The sequence below is a fragment of the Canis lupus genome, chromosome 2 (assembly GCF_011100685.1).
Source record: "Canis lupus familiaris isolate Mischka breed German Shepherd chromosome 2, alternate assembly UU_Cfam_GSD_1.0, whole genome shotgun sequence".
Lineage (NCBI taxonomy): Eukaryota > Metazoa > Chordata > Mammalia > Carnivora > Canidae > Canis > Canis lupus.
The window spans coordinates 27173123-27188639 of NC_049223.1; the positions used below are offsets into that span (position 1 = coordinate 27173123).

The window sequence follows — 15517 nt, forward strand, 5'->3', positions numbered from 1 at the left end:
TTAGCTTTTCCTTCATTTTCTTTTATTGAGATATAGTTGACATATAACCTTGTATAAGTTTGAGGTGTACAATGTGTTAGATTGATACATGGCAATGATTATTATAGTAATAATATGATTATTATAGTAGGGTCAGCGAATACCTTTATCATGTTACACAATTATTTCTTTTTTGTGTTGAGAACATTTAAGGTCTAATCTCTTAGTAACTTAGAAGTTTATAATATAGTAATGTTGACTATAGTCTCCTTGCTCTCTGCATTAGATTTCCAGAACTTACTTGTCTACCGACTGTCTACTTAGTTTTAGGTCTCTTGATTTATCCGTGGTGATATATACATATAGATCTATATAATATATAGATCTATATTATTAATCTTAATTGTTATATAGTATTCTGTGGTATGAGTAAGTCCAAGGGTTTGTGCCCACCGCCCTACTGAAGGTAAAATATGCTACTTTGTAAGTGTTTTAACTTGGAAACATGGTGAAGAATTTCCCCAGGCTATCTTCCCAGGAATAAAGTTGCTGGGTTACAGGGCATGCACATTCTCATCTCTATCAGGAATCCCAAGCTGTTCCTAAAGTGACTGCACCAACTTATCTCCTCTTTATACCATCCTGCACTGAACTTTCCAAGTCCTGCTTGCTGATCAACAAAGTGTGAATATAGACAGCAGCCTCTGAGGGTTACAGTGAGTACCTGGATATAGAGAAACATGCCAAACACCTTTAAATATGAAGTGTGAACACCAGCATTATATTGATGGCTGCTGCTCATGACAATCCCTGACATCACCATTATCAGACTGTATCTTTCCACCTTCTTAAAGTCTTAGTTTAGAAAGCACCTCCACTAAAAAGCACTAATTCTTTGCTACTCTCATTAGAAGTTTATAAAACATTAAATTACTTTAAAAGTTACGTGATGTAAGCAAGATGGTCCTAACAACTCTAACAACCTCTGGTCCTAACAACTACACAATACCATCTCTCTCACTGCTCACTGAATGCGTTTTGCCTTACTTATAGGGGGAGAGTTCAAAGACTTGACTATGGGCATATTTATATCCATAGTGCAAGCACTCCTTATGTTTATAGTTACACTAAAATGTTACACACTATTTTTGGAGGCAATTTCCCATAATGGTTTGAAATATAGGTGCTGGAACCAAAACTAAAGGAAAAGCAGGAACCCAGAGAAATAAGTAGAACACAGATGTTTTGCCCCGAGGGCGAGTGTGCATACCGCAAATCTGATCTTTGGCTTTGATAAAGAGGACAGGTTTCAAAGCCTAGGCCTGCCAAAGTGGAAAGTCTAATAGAACTCCCATCCCACATTAAAAACTCCCAACTGGCTACACTGATTAAGTAAGAATGAGTCAGAGCCTTGTGAATTCTTAGCTCTGCTGGTCTGGGACACTGTATTTAAAGTGCTCTGGACTTATAATGTGCCTAGGTACCCAGCACTAATCATCTCGAGAGGAAGTAACTTAAAATCTAAGCCTTCTATTATCAATACAGATAATTATTAAGGAAAAAAAAAGCAGCACACAATCAAAGAAAACCAAACGTAAGAGAAGGCAAGATAGCATCAGGGAGAACAAGAAGCTAACAGATAGAATAAAGAGACCCTTAAAGACCACACAGTAGAATTATCAACTACAACAACTCTGCCTACAACATTAAAAATAAATAAAAGGCAAAGTGTGACATTACCTGCAGGTAATATAAAGATTGATTAGCAGATTTGAAAAGAAACGAACTGACTTAGAAATGAAAAATACAGCAACAAATTTACTCTCAGCAGAATGAGAGAACTATAAACTCAGTAAGAAGATAGAAGAAATCATGTAGAATGTAGCTTGGAGGGGCAAGGAGAGAATATGATAAATTGCTGCATGTTTAATAATTACTATACATTTAATCATAATTCTAGAGAAAGAATGGGGCAGAGACAAAATGTTAATAAGAATATCTGGGGACTTTTATGGAATGGATACCAATCCATAGACTTGGTGAAGCCCAGAGTCCCAATCAAGATAGAGAAAGGAAAATCTTGGGACGCCTGGGTGGCTCAGCAGTTTAGTGCAAGCCTTCGGTCCAGGGTGTGATCCTGGGGTCCCGGGATCTAGTCCCACATCGGGCTCCCTGCATAATAAATGCTTCTCCTCCTGCCTATGTCTCTGTCTCTCTCTGTTTCTGTCATGAATAAATAAAATCTTAAAAAAAAAAAAAAGAAAGGGAAATCTGCACCTAGACACATCAGAGTGAAACTATAAAATATCACAAAGAGGAAAGTCTGAGGAATGGTCATAGGGGAAGAAGAATACTACTTTCAAAGAAACAGATGACAGCTGACTTCTCCACAGCAACAATGCAACTGGAAGAACAGTGGAATCCCATCTTCCCTGTGCTGGGGAAACCTGCATTTTGTCTTTGTAAACTCCCAAAATAAGGATCAAATAAAAGACATCTTCAGGCAAGGAAAATCTAAGGCCTTGCCAACAGTGGATCCTTACTAAAAGAAATTCTAAAGGAGTGATTCTCAAATGTTTTGAAAGTCTTAGCGACCACTTCACATTCTTAAAATGACTGAAAAACCCAAGGAACTATTGCTTACGTGTAGCGCATCTGTCAGTATTTGCCATATTATTATTATTATTTAAAATTTTATTTATTCGTGTGCGCACGAGAGAGAGAGAGAGAGAGAGAGGGGCAGACACACAAGCAGAGGGAGAAGCAGGCTCCATGCAGGGAGCCCAATGTGGGACTCAATCCCAGGACTCCAGGATCATGCCCTGGGCTGAAGGCAGATGTTCAACTGCTGAGCCACCCAGGCGTCCCTTATTTGCCATATTAAAAACCAAAACTGAGATTTTAAGAAAATATGTAGTTACTAAATCATTTAAAAGTAAGAATAAGAAACTCATTACATATTAATAGACAGCATTTTTTTAAAAACAATTTTCGGAGAAGACTAGCACTAGCTTCATAGTTTTGCAAATCTCCTTAATGTAATTGGAGAGGGGAGGAACATGTTAAAGGCCTTTATAGATAATTGTGTAAAATTTTCCATACTGCACCAAAATACAATGAGTGATAGTTTCTTAAGGTAGTTGCTATGTGAAACCTGAAATCATATTGGTAAGCTTTTCATATTGTGTTACATTAAAATTCATTGAACTGCTAAGCACTTTGAAAAGTTATTTTACCCACACATTTCAATATACAATATTAAAATATCACACTTGTTGGTGTTACCATCATCTCGTCAAAAATGCCTTGGAGCACCGAGTAGCTGTCAAATTTTAATATGTTTTCCAAGACTCTAGACTCTAATTTTTACTTAAAAGCTGCTATTTTATCATTTATTACACATAATCATAGGTATTTTCCATGAAATAACAGTCTTCCTTTGTTCATTTTTGAGGAAATGTTGGCCAGGTATCCAAGTCTGAATAGCCATTGTCTGTCAGTTACTCTTTCAAGTAAAAATGGTATCTTGAAAAAAGATGCCAGCTGAGTTTGCAACTTAAATACTCAAGACAACTATCACATTTTAGTATGGAGGGAAAGTGTTTTATGAGCATTTCCTATTTCATCACTGTCCACTTCACCACACAAACCATTCAAAAGCTGTATATTCTGAGGGCCTATGCACCACTCTGAGCACCTCTGCTCTAAAAGATGTACTCCGGGAAAAGGAAAGTGATCCCATTAGAAGGTCTGAGATGCGAGGAAGAATGATAAACGTGTTGGTAAAGTTAAATAGACACTGACTAAAGTAAACAATAATAATATATTATGGCATTATTTAAAAAAGATAAAATACATGGAAATGGTAATACATAAATCAGCAGGGTTGAATACAGCTAAAGCATACTAATGTACTTCTATTATTTGAAAGGAGGTATAAAGGTATTCAATTTAAAATTTCTAGGTAACCATGTAAAGATTAGGAATGAAGCCTGCTTCTCCCTCTGCCTATGTCTCTGCCTCTCTCTCTCTATCTCTGTGTGACTATCATAAATAAATAAAAATTAAAAAAAAAAAAAGTTAAAAAAAAAAAAAAAAAAAAAAAACTAGTATGGAGAAAAATGAAATGTTAAAAAAAATAACCAATATGATAGAAGGAAAGGAGAAACCTAGAACAGTAAGACAAACAGAAAACCCCAAGTAAGGTGGACTATAACTTTAAAGATCGGTAATTATATCATGTAAATAAATGGCCTAAACAATTTACTGCTCAGATTGTGTAAAACAGTGAAACCTAACAGTATGCTATTTATAAGAGGCACATCTAACAGTGGAGCAATGGAAAGGCTGAAGGAAATGGCCAGCAAAAGAGGCATGTGGACACAAGGAAATATGACAGTACACAAAATACTTTGTAAGGCAACAACTACCGTGGTAAGGAAGGTTTCTTCATAATGGTAAAAGGTTTCAATGTGCCAGGAAAATACAATTTAAAACTTGAATGCACCTAGAAACATTTCCTTAAAACATACAAAGCAGAACCAATAGAACTGTAAGAAACAGACAAATCCACAAGTATAACTGGGGATTTTAGGATATCTATCTGGAACTGACAGAATAAATAGTTCAAAACCAGTAAAGAGGGGTCCCTGGGTGGTCCAGTCGTTGCAGCGTCTGCCTTCAGCTCAGGTCATGATCCTGTGGCCCTGGAATCAAGTCCCACATCAGGCTCCCTGCTCAGTGAAGTCTGTTCCTCCCTCTCCCTTGGCTCCTCCCTTTGCCTCTGCCCCTCCCCTGGCCTGTGTTCTCTTCTCTCTCACTCTCTCACAAACAAATAAAATCTTAACAAAACAAAACAAAACAAAACAATAAAGGTATATAAAGTTTGAACAAAATAAAAGAAATAATAAAACTGACCCAATGGACATTTAAAAAACTCTGTATTCAAACAAATAGACTATTTATTCTTTTCAAGAACACACTGAAAAAAACTGAACAAAGAATTCCCATACGGCTGAAGAATCATTTGAATGGTATGTACACATACCTGTTACCTGGGCTATGCTAGTAGATCCTCAAAGGAATGTAAAGCCTTTTTTATTTTTATTTCTGTGTCCCTGGCACCTAACATGGTAACAGGCATTTGTAGGCACCTCATAAACCTGTTTATGTTTAATTTTACTAATCAAACAAACAAAAGCTTGTCCTGCAAGTAGAGGTTTCCTGGAAGAAATGATACATTTAGGATATTTTTCTAGTCATCAAAAATCACAGGAAAAAATTGTATAGTCATATGCACTATGATGTGGGAAGAAAGATGGATAAAGGACAGGAGAGGAAAATATGGGTGTCAATAAAGTGAGAAGAGAAGCGAAGAAATACCAGACAAGTTAGGAGAGTGGAAGAGAACCCAGGCACCTGCGGTTGTGGGTTCCACAGAGTTAATGGGTGGGGGTGGGGGGTGGGGAGGACAGGAAGAAGAAACAGTCTTGTGATCTGTGAGGACCAGAGGTGGAAATATGCCCCCAAATCTAAGTTATCGACAAGAGGAGGGTATTGGAGGGAAGGATATTTTCTATCTCCTACCTACTCATAGATGATGGGTGGGGATTTTCAAAAGGACATGTAAAGAATTTGTTCCTCTGATTATCACTTTGTTTCAACTTTACAATTAGCTATTCTAGTGGAAAATGTTTGCTGGAGGTAACAACCGAACCTGTTATCTAAAATGCTTTTTAGATAATTCATGTGATCTAATGGACAATGATCATACAAAATTGAGAATTAGCTTTGTTTGAGTTGTAAGATGGTGTAGTTAATTTGGAAAAAAGATGACTCAAATTACAGGGTATATCGCAAACCATAAATTCTAAAGGGATTAAATATTTGGTAAAAGAAAACAGAAAACCATTAAAGTACCCCAACAAATGAGTAAACATATGTTTTTAATCTTGGGGTAGAGGAGGATTTTCTAAGTATCTCCGCAAAAGTAGATACCATAAAAGGAAACCCTGATTTGACTGTGCAAAAACTATAAATATCATAAGCAAAGGCAAAGACAAAATGGAGGAAAATTATTTGCAAAATACATGATAGAGAATTCAGTCCCTATTATAGAAAGAGTTGTTTCAAATTGAAACCAAAAAGACTAACATTCTTAATAAAACAGGAGCAAAGGACACAAACAGGTGATATAGAGTGAAAGAAACAAAAACCGCCAACAGGGAAAAAAAAAAGGTTCTATATTCATGATAATCAAAGACATGACCATGAAAACAACAATAAAATACTTTTTTTTTGGTACAGATTAAAAAGATGTCAAGAGTCAAGATGGGGAATGGGAGGAATGGTCGGTTATAGCACTTCTGAATGGTTACCAAAACCTTAAAAAGGTACTAATCTTGACCAGCAATTCCATGTGTAGAAATTAATCCTAAGGAAATAATTAGACAACTAAGTAAAGATATGGGGAAAAGAATATTATTTATAGCATTGTTTATGATTGCCAAAAACCCGCAAACTACAATGACTGTAATTTAAAATACCCCCAAATAGGGGATTGTTTAAATAAATGAAGATAAACAAAAGACTAGTAATCTGAGATATCGCCCTCTCTCTCTCTCTCTCTCTCTCTCTCTCTCTCTCTCTCACACACACACACACACACACAAAGTTATGGATAGTCTGCATCAGAATCCAATTTTTGTAAGAAAAAAAGCAAATAAGAATGTATGAAAGAAGTAAAAAAGAATATAAATGTAAGGACATTCACACCAAAATTTCCTGAAATTGGCTCTGCATGGTGGGGTTGTAGATGGTTCCTTTTTCTTTTTTTAATTTTAAAAATGTTAATACTAGTATAGTCAATACACATGCTATATTAGTTTCGGGTTATGATACAGTGGTAGGTTTTTTTCTTCCTTCCCGTTTATCTGTAATTATCATATGTATCTTGTGTAATAAAAAATTAAGTTAAAAACACTTGCCACAGTATACACATCTGAAATGTTGCTGGGAATTGTGAATAATGGTTTGAATTGCACATTTATGACTTATCCACTTTTCTGTATATATGTTACAGTTTATTTAATAAACTACTGGGAAAACACAACGGCTTGGCTAAAGCCTTCCAGCCAACTGCTGACCATGTTCTGGTCGTAGAAGTCCCAAGCTCAATTCAAAAGCTGCTCAATTTAGTGTATTTAAACTGAGTGTATTATCATTAACAGAGATAACAAGAAAAGGGTCAAGGGAGGAGAACCCCATAAAGCTAGGTTATTCTGGTACATAATTAAAATCATACATTTGAACAGCTTTGAGGTATTTTTTAATTTTTTTTTTTTTAATAGCTTTGAGGTATTAAGGTGGGTTCACAGTCTTGGGTCTTGTCTTTTCAAAGGAATACAATGTCCGCAGCTGCTCTGTATCTATATTACGTGCATATCTGTCTCCATCATTCACAGCAGCAGTACATTTCTTAGGAGTAATGTGGGTATCTTGTCTTTGAATTATTTGCAGTATAAAAGTGTCTTAATACATATTTATCAACTTTATTTTTTTAAATTTTATTTATTTATTCATGAGAGACAGAGAGAAAGGCAGAGACACAGAGGAAGAAGCAGGCCCCATACAGGAAGCCTGATGTGGGACTTGATCCCGGGTCTCCAGGATCACGCCCTGAGCCAAAGGCAGGTGCTTAACCGCTGAGCCACCCAAGCGTCCCTATTTATCAGCTTTAATAAGTGTAGTGCCTAATGTTGGGTCGAGAACTCTTAGAAATAAATATCTTATTCTTCAATATTTTTGCCTGTTTAAAATATTTTAGACTGGGCTAATTTCCTCTTTCCCTTCCTTCCTGTGTATCTTCCTACCATATCACACTTAAAGAGTTCCAACACTGAGATTTCTATTTGCCAACATGGATTTGGATTCCTCACCTATGTCCTCACCCTCAGACCAAGAATGATGATGACATCAATGCCAGGACCAAGCACATCTTGAAGGTTTCAATCTAACTATTATCTGGAAATGCTTTTCAATTGCTTTCAGCTCTACCAAACACATAATGAATATTATCTACTCTGCCTCACTCTTTCCAATCCCCTTTCATTTTCTTTCATTTCTCTTAGATTTCTCTTACCTAGAAGGATTGTAAATGGTGCCCCTGAGAATGGCTTAGTATTAGCCAAAGGGTATAGAGACCGGTGAGATCATTTCATGGGGCAGTGCCTGAAATCTCAGATATATTTGCTCCTGTCTTCTTATTTTTCAATTTAGACAGATGGCATTTTGGTTAAAATCACTAATAATAATAATAATAATCTTTCCAAAATGCCTGATATTCCCTTCCAGTTCAACTGAATTTTCAACTGAATTATTTCTCTTAAAGATATATATGTTCGTGTGTGCGTGTTTCTTATTCAAATTTCCTAAGTGGCAAAAGGAAAAAAACGTTAAAGTGGGTACTCAGTGTTGCTGCGACAAGACATGTCCTAATCTGTTTCCAAGAGATTAGACTGGCCACTAAAGTGACTAAAGTGACTTGCTTTTCCTGATTCCTTTGCATCTTATGAGAAAATATATGAGTGTTTGAGAGTTATTTTTTATTTTAGCTGCTAGGTGACTTTTGCGGTAATCGGATACATAGCTTTAATTATCTCTTTCATTAGCTCTTCAGTTTTGCACATTCTAGAAAAATAAACCGCATAACGTGATATAATTTCTAATTGCTTGTGAGATATTTTATCATCACTTAGCTTCATTAGATCACTGTAAAAATAACTTTGGATTCCTATTGGCCTTCACTGCCAATCTTTATTGTTCCATACTTCTAAACAGTGTTTTTCACTTCTTTAGATTTTTCTCCCTGAAGTATCATTGTTTCCCCCTGACTTAACTGCACAGCAAGTTCTCCTCCAGCGCTTTCTGTTGAATAAGCAATGGCGCGCAGAGTAACCAACACCGCCCACAGCTGTGTCCCACAATGGCTCCATGCTGCTAACGTTACATCTTTGGAGGATTTGATCAGAGTGCCCTAACTGCTATAAACACTGGAGTTATTCATAAAAACGTGTAGAAGGAGGGATTTTCAGTGGGATTTCTTTACCTGTTTCCCCACCACAAAACAGTGAAATAAATAGAATGGGTCATGGGCTGCTTGGCCTGTAATGCAAACTCACAGCTTGACAAGTCAATAAAGAACCAATCCTCACCCCTCCAGCCACACAGAGCCTCCAAAGTGAGAGGCAAACACAATTTGGATATGTCTGCCCAGGGCGTTTAATGATCCTTATTGTTCAACTATTGTGTGCAAACACTATGAAGCCAGTAGTCTGAATTATCTAAGTCTGAATAACTGGCTACTAACCTGCATACAAAGTTCAAAAGTTCCCTCACGATGGCTCACTTATTCACCCTTAAAAGTGAACAGCCATTTTTAAGTGTAACAAAATGAAGCCATAGGTAAAAACTCTTGTAATCACCTCTAGGAATTTAACGTAAACCCTGGAACAGGAAATTTTTCATTGTTTGGAAGAAAAACCACTTTGATAAAAAAAATATGTTCCTTAAGCCATGACTCTCTTCTCAGATTTAACATTTTAGTCAATCTCAGAAATACCATGTACCTTTTGAAATAACATATAAAACAAATTCCCACATTGCATTTTAAACTAACTCCATACAACACATACCAAAGGACCACTGAGGGGCACCTGAGTGGCTCAGTTGGTAAAGCATCTGCCTTTTAGCTCAGGTCATGATCTCAGGGTCCTGGGATGGAGCCCCGAGTTGGGCTCCCTGCTAAGCAGGGAGTCTGCTTCTCCCTCTGCCCCTCCCCCTGCTTGTGCTGTCTCTCTCTCTCACACAAATAAATAAAATCTTTAAAAAAAGATCCCTGAGGATTTCACTATGATATTACTATATAACTGCATAGTTGGGTCACAGTGGTTTTTATTTTTTAAAAAATATTTTATTATTTGAGAGAGAGACAGAGATAGCCACAGAGATAGCAAGAGAGAGCATGAACTAGGGAAAAGAGGGAGAGGCAGACTTCCTGCTGAGCAGGGAGCCAGACATGGGGTTTGATCCCAGGATCCTGGGATCATGACTCGAGCTGAAGGCAGACACTTAACTGACTGAGCGACCCAGGTGCCCCATCACAGTGGTTTTATAAAACATCACGGTTTTGTTTTCTTTTTTCATTCTTTTTTTTTTTAATTTTTATTTATTTATGATAGTCACAGAGAGAGAGAGAGAGAGAGAGAGAGAGAGAGAGGCAGAGACATAGGCAGAGGGAGAAGCAGGCTCCATGCACCGGGAGCCTGATGTGGGATTCGATCCCGGGTCTCCAGGATCGCCCCCTTGGGCCAAAGGCAGGCGCCAAACCACTACGCCACCCAGGGATCCCCTTTTTTTCATTCTTAAAGTCCTAGAAATGCTACACTGAAGTGTAGCAGTCAGCCACCCAGGCCCTTCTCGTCGACTCCCAGTCTCCCTACACTGTGTTGCCTTCACAGGACAGCTGGCTAACTTGTAGGACTAACATGCTCTGTGAAAACAATGCTGGGCAGTATCCATGCTATGTCATAAGAGATACTGAAGCTTCTGATTTGCTGTTTCCTGGATCACATGCTCTGGGGAAGTCAGCTGCTACATTACAAGGATGCTGAAGCTGCCTTTGGACGCAGCCCATGTGACTGGCAATGGAAGCCTCCTGCCAACAGCCATGCATGCGAGCTCCCAGCACATGCTCCAGCCGAGGCTTTCCTATGACTGCCGCCCTGGGCAGCAGCTAGGAGAGAGATGTGAGTCAGAACCCCCCAGATTCCTGACCCACAGGAAACCAGGAAGTAACAAATGTCTATTGCTTTAAGTTGCTAAATTTTAAGGTCATTGGTTATATGGAAATAAGAAATATACCAAGTATCCATCTCATTTAGATATATAAGTAGATATTCAGAATTTAGGAGAAATTATGTTTCAGATTATCAGTGCTTAAAATGCCAAATTGTAACAGTGTCATTTCCATATTTCACATTTGATCAAAAGTAACAAATACCCAAAGACAATTATGAGGATCAGTTTTATGTTGATTCTTCAAATCAATCATCACTCCTTATTCTTCTTGATCCTCACAGCTCAACTTTAGCATTCATATAATTAACACAAATGTAAATGGATTTAATTCCTCAAGCTCATGGCTTGCCTCTTGAATATTTACATCATCTCATAAAACGAATATTTTATCTTGTCATAGCCCAAGAACATATCAAGTAGGAAACATTTTATCTTTTAATTCAGGCATGACCTATTTGAAAAATGAAACAAATTGCATGAAGTAATTAGAGGAAAACATAGCCATTGTAGAATCTTCATTTCCAAAGGAGATACCCAAATTGATACTTCTATTGTCAAATGCTCAAAATCTGTAAAAATAACCTAAAAGGTTACTAATATTCAGATAAACAATAAATAATGCATGTTTCACTTTTGCAAAAAGATATAGTAGAAGGATAATTAAAAAAAAAGTGAAACAAAAGTGGTCACTATTTATAGGGAAAGGAAGAGGAAGGGTAGAGCAAAGACATGAAAGCAGGACCTCTCCAGAGAGATCTTACTATAGCTTCAACTTCGGAGTCAAGTGACTTTTTCACATATTCAGGAAACAGAATTATAAAATTGCCTACAACTAGAAAGTAAATGGAAATAAAGGAATTGCAATGTAGATCATGCTGGTTAATACAACCACACAGAAAAAAAACCCCTAAAAACAAAAAGACAATTTCAGGTGACTTTAAGAGGACAGCATTTTGGTTACACACTCATCGGGGATTTATTTTAAGAGCAAATAGAATGAATAAAACAATATATTTTTTTAAGAGCAAATAGAATGAATAAAACAATATTTAACTTTATTCAGCAGTTTTATTAAAGGAAAAATGGTGGTATTGTTGCTTATAGTAACAATTATTACTAAAAGGATATTAAAGGATGCCTGGGTCGCTCAGTGGTTGAGGATCTGCCTTCGGCTCAGGGCGTGATCCCAGGATCTAGGATCGAGTCCTGCATTGGGGTCCCTGTGAGAAGCCTGCTTCTCCCTCTGCCTATCTCTGCCTCTCTCTCTCTGTGTCTCTCATAAATAATTTTTTTAAAAAAGATTATTTATTTATTTATGAGAGAGAGAGAGAAACAGACAGAGGGAGAAGCAGGCTCCATGCAGGGAGCCCGACGTGGGACTCGATCCCAGATCTCCAGGATCACGCCCTGGGCTGAAGGTGGCACTAAGCCGCTGAGCCACCGGGGCTGCCCTCTCATAAATAATTAAATAAATCTTTAAAAAAAGAAGGATATTACTTTTTCAGATAGTTCTTGTAGAATAAAGCAAATAAATAATTATGTTAATGCTGTTAACCATCAAGACTTCAATGTTAAAGAAAAGATGCAGAAATAAATTCAAAGAAATAACACTAGTGTTAAATCTCAACTGGAAAAAACAGCATAACTTTATAATTTGTTTCTGTTGTAAAGGCCCAGAAAAAAGGATATCCCAGTAGCAATGAGTACCTCTAGCACGAGATTGTGAGTCCTGAAATCCATTCTGCACAAAAAGGAACCAGTATTCCTTGTAGGAATGACTGATTTCAGGTCTGTGGCAGAAAATATGTAAGATAAACTGGGAACATTTCTTTCTCTTTTTTTTTTTAAAGCTTTATTTATTTATTCATGAGAGACAGAGAGTCAGAAACACAGTCAGAGGGAGAAGCAGGCTCCCTGCGGGGATCCCGATTTGGCACTTGATCCCAGATCCTGTGAGCCAAAGGCAGATGCTCAACCGCTAAGCCACCCAGGTGTCCCAAACCGGGAACATTTCATATCAGGAAATGAAAAAACTATCAAAGGTCAATGGGGTTGTGATAAATTTCAGAAGACCACATGAAGACCCATCAGTGAAGCTGTGACCATCTGGATATTAAGAGGAATAGGGGGAAGAAGGGGGAGAGAGAGAGACAGAAAGAGAGGAAGTGGAGAGAGGGAGAATTGGGAAGAAGGAGAGAGAGGGGATTTAAAGGTATTTTTTAAAAAGTATTTTACTTATTTATTAATGAGAGACACACAGAGAGAGGCAGAGACACAGGTAGAGGGAGAAGCAGGTTCCCTGCAGGGAGCCCGATGTGGGACTCAATCCCAGGACCCGGGATCATGCCCTGAGCTACCCAGATGCCCCTATCCCACCTTTATATGAGCTATATTTCAGGGTAACCGAAATGCCCTAGTTGATGAAGAAATATTTGTCTTTACTGAAGGATTTCAGCTAATAAATGTGAAAGGAATGACTTAATTAAAAAGAAATCTACCACTTTACAACTCCTAATGAGGTGGCTGGTCCAGCATTAATGGCAACAAGAGAGCCAGCCATGTGCCTGCTGATGGCAGTAAGAAATACAGAGCAGCAAAATACCCTTGTTAAACAAAAGTTGAACTTGGATCTAATCAAATCTTTAGAACTCTGTCTTTAGTGCTAAATGCCTGTTACAGGGACAGAATAGCAATTTAAATGACACTACAAGGGAGTAAGCAGAGACATCTAGAAAGTGAGGCATTTTTACTGGACAAATGATCTGGTTTATTCAAGGAATGAAATGTATGGCAAAAAGGACAGAGAGTGAGAGCTCTGGATTAAAAGGTACTTAGTCTGGTTTGGATCCTGATTCAAAAAAGGAACTGTCAAAATATATTTTTGCAACAAAGGGAGACGACTGGATACAGGCCGGGTATTAAATAGCAAGAGAATGTTCACCTACTTGATGTGTTGTGGTAATGGCATTGTGGTTATACAAAAAAATAACCTTAGAGTTGCATATTAAAGTGCGTGGATATAAGGTGATCTGGCGCCTGGATTTGCTTGGTCAGGACTTAGGCAGGAAAGAGAAGAAAAGGATTCCATCAAGCAAGTGTGGCAGCATTTTGATAACTGTTAAATCTAACAGGTGATGGGGACATGAAAGTTTATCATCTTATTCTGTTATGTTCGAAAATGTTCACAATAAATTCTTTAAAAATATTGGTAATATGCATTCTATCCAGAATGACTTAGGTTTATAAAACATGATAAAGCCAGGGCATGGGTACACTCCTGTATCAACAGAATAATTAAATTTTCTTAAGGTGCATGTGCTTTGGTTATTTGCTTTAATGCATCTTTGCTTTTTTTTCTTTTCCCCCTTCATATTTTTCCATCTCCAAATTTTACTCACCCTGTAGGGCTCTATTCAAATTCCCCTCTCCCCCAAGGCTTTTCGAACTCTTCCTAGCTGGAAGTAATCATCTTGAACTTCTATATAATTTTAGACATACCTCTTCTGGCCTTTAACACTTTCTCCCTCCCATTATGATTATTTCTATCTATAATGTTCCTGAGAGGAGAACTAACATCTGATTCCAATTTACCATTTGCACAAGTGTTATCTCCTTCAACACAGTTGAACTATGTATATAATCAACGTTAAAATTTGTTGAATGCAGATCAATTTTTAAAAAATATGTAAACTCATGAAGGTGTTCTCTAGAGTACTGTCAGCGTTCTTTTCAAACACTAAATTCTCTTGAGTCAGAGCTTCTATAAGATTTTGTGATTTCAAAAGGCTTCTGCTTTTCTCCAGCAAATAAGAGGGTGCCTTTGGTAAGGAAAAGCAAAGCCAAATGCAACTAACATTCAACACAGTGAGACTTTACTATTAATACTCCTCTCTGAGGAGGTTGCTTAATTGCTTAGAAAAACATACTTTTACATGAAAATATGCTAAAGTTGCAAGTTAACCATAAAAAATAAGAAATTCATTTCTTCATTCACTTATTCATTTTTGGATTAAAGAACATCTCAGTTATTTGAAAACATTAAAAGCAATATGATATTCAGTGAACTTGAAAAATGAACAAGATTGTGATTGAGATTTGTATCTCACTGGAGTGTTATAAAATTCAGTTATTACTGCAGTCATGCTCAGAAAATCCAACACCACTACTTTAGAAGTATTAAAATCTGATAATGGCTGCTGTGTCTTCACCAAAAATCACCATGCTTCCCATGAATTCTTATCTTCCTCTGTAAACAGGGAATTTCTATTTCCCATTGAAATATTTACAGATATACACACATATGTACATATATATAATGTGTATATATGGACAAATACATGTGCATATATATATTCACACATACATATCCTAAACTTCCAACAGTTACATGCACATGTATTTTTTCACTTATATACTACACTTCATTTATATACTATGGTATGTATCCTACTCCTACTTGACAGAGAGAAAGATGGGGAGCAGAAGAGGGAAAAGCAGGCTTCCTGCTGAGCAGGGAGCCTGATGAGGGGCTCAATCCTAGGACCCTGAGATCATAACCTGAGCTGAAGGCAGATGATTAACTGAGCCACCCAGGAGCCTCTGATCTTATATCTTTGATAGTAAAGATGATCTTCCAAAATGAGAGCAAAGGGGATTTTAACAATTTGTTTGGAAAAGAACT

At 37.3% G+C, this 15517-nt stretch overlaps 1 protein-coding gene across 2 annotated transcripts in view; it reads right to left on the minus strand.

The window, feature by feature from the left end:
• Positions 1-15517, minus strand: part of TAF3 (TATA-box binding protein associated factor 3) — a 180414-nt gene that overhangs the window by 7651 nt on the left and 157246 nt on the right. The window lies entirely within an intron of this gene.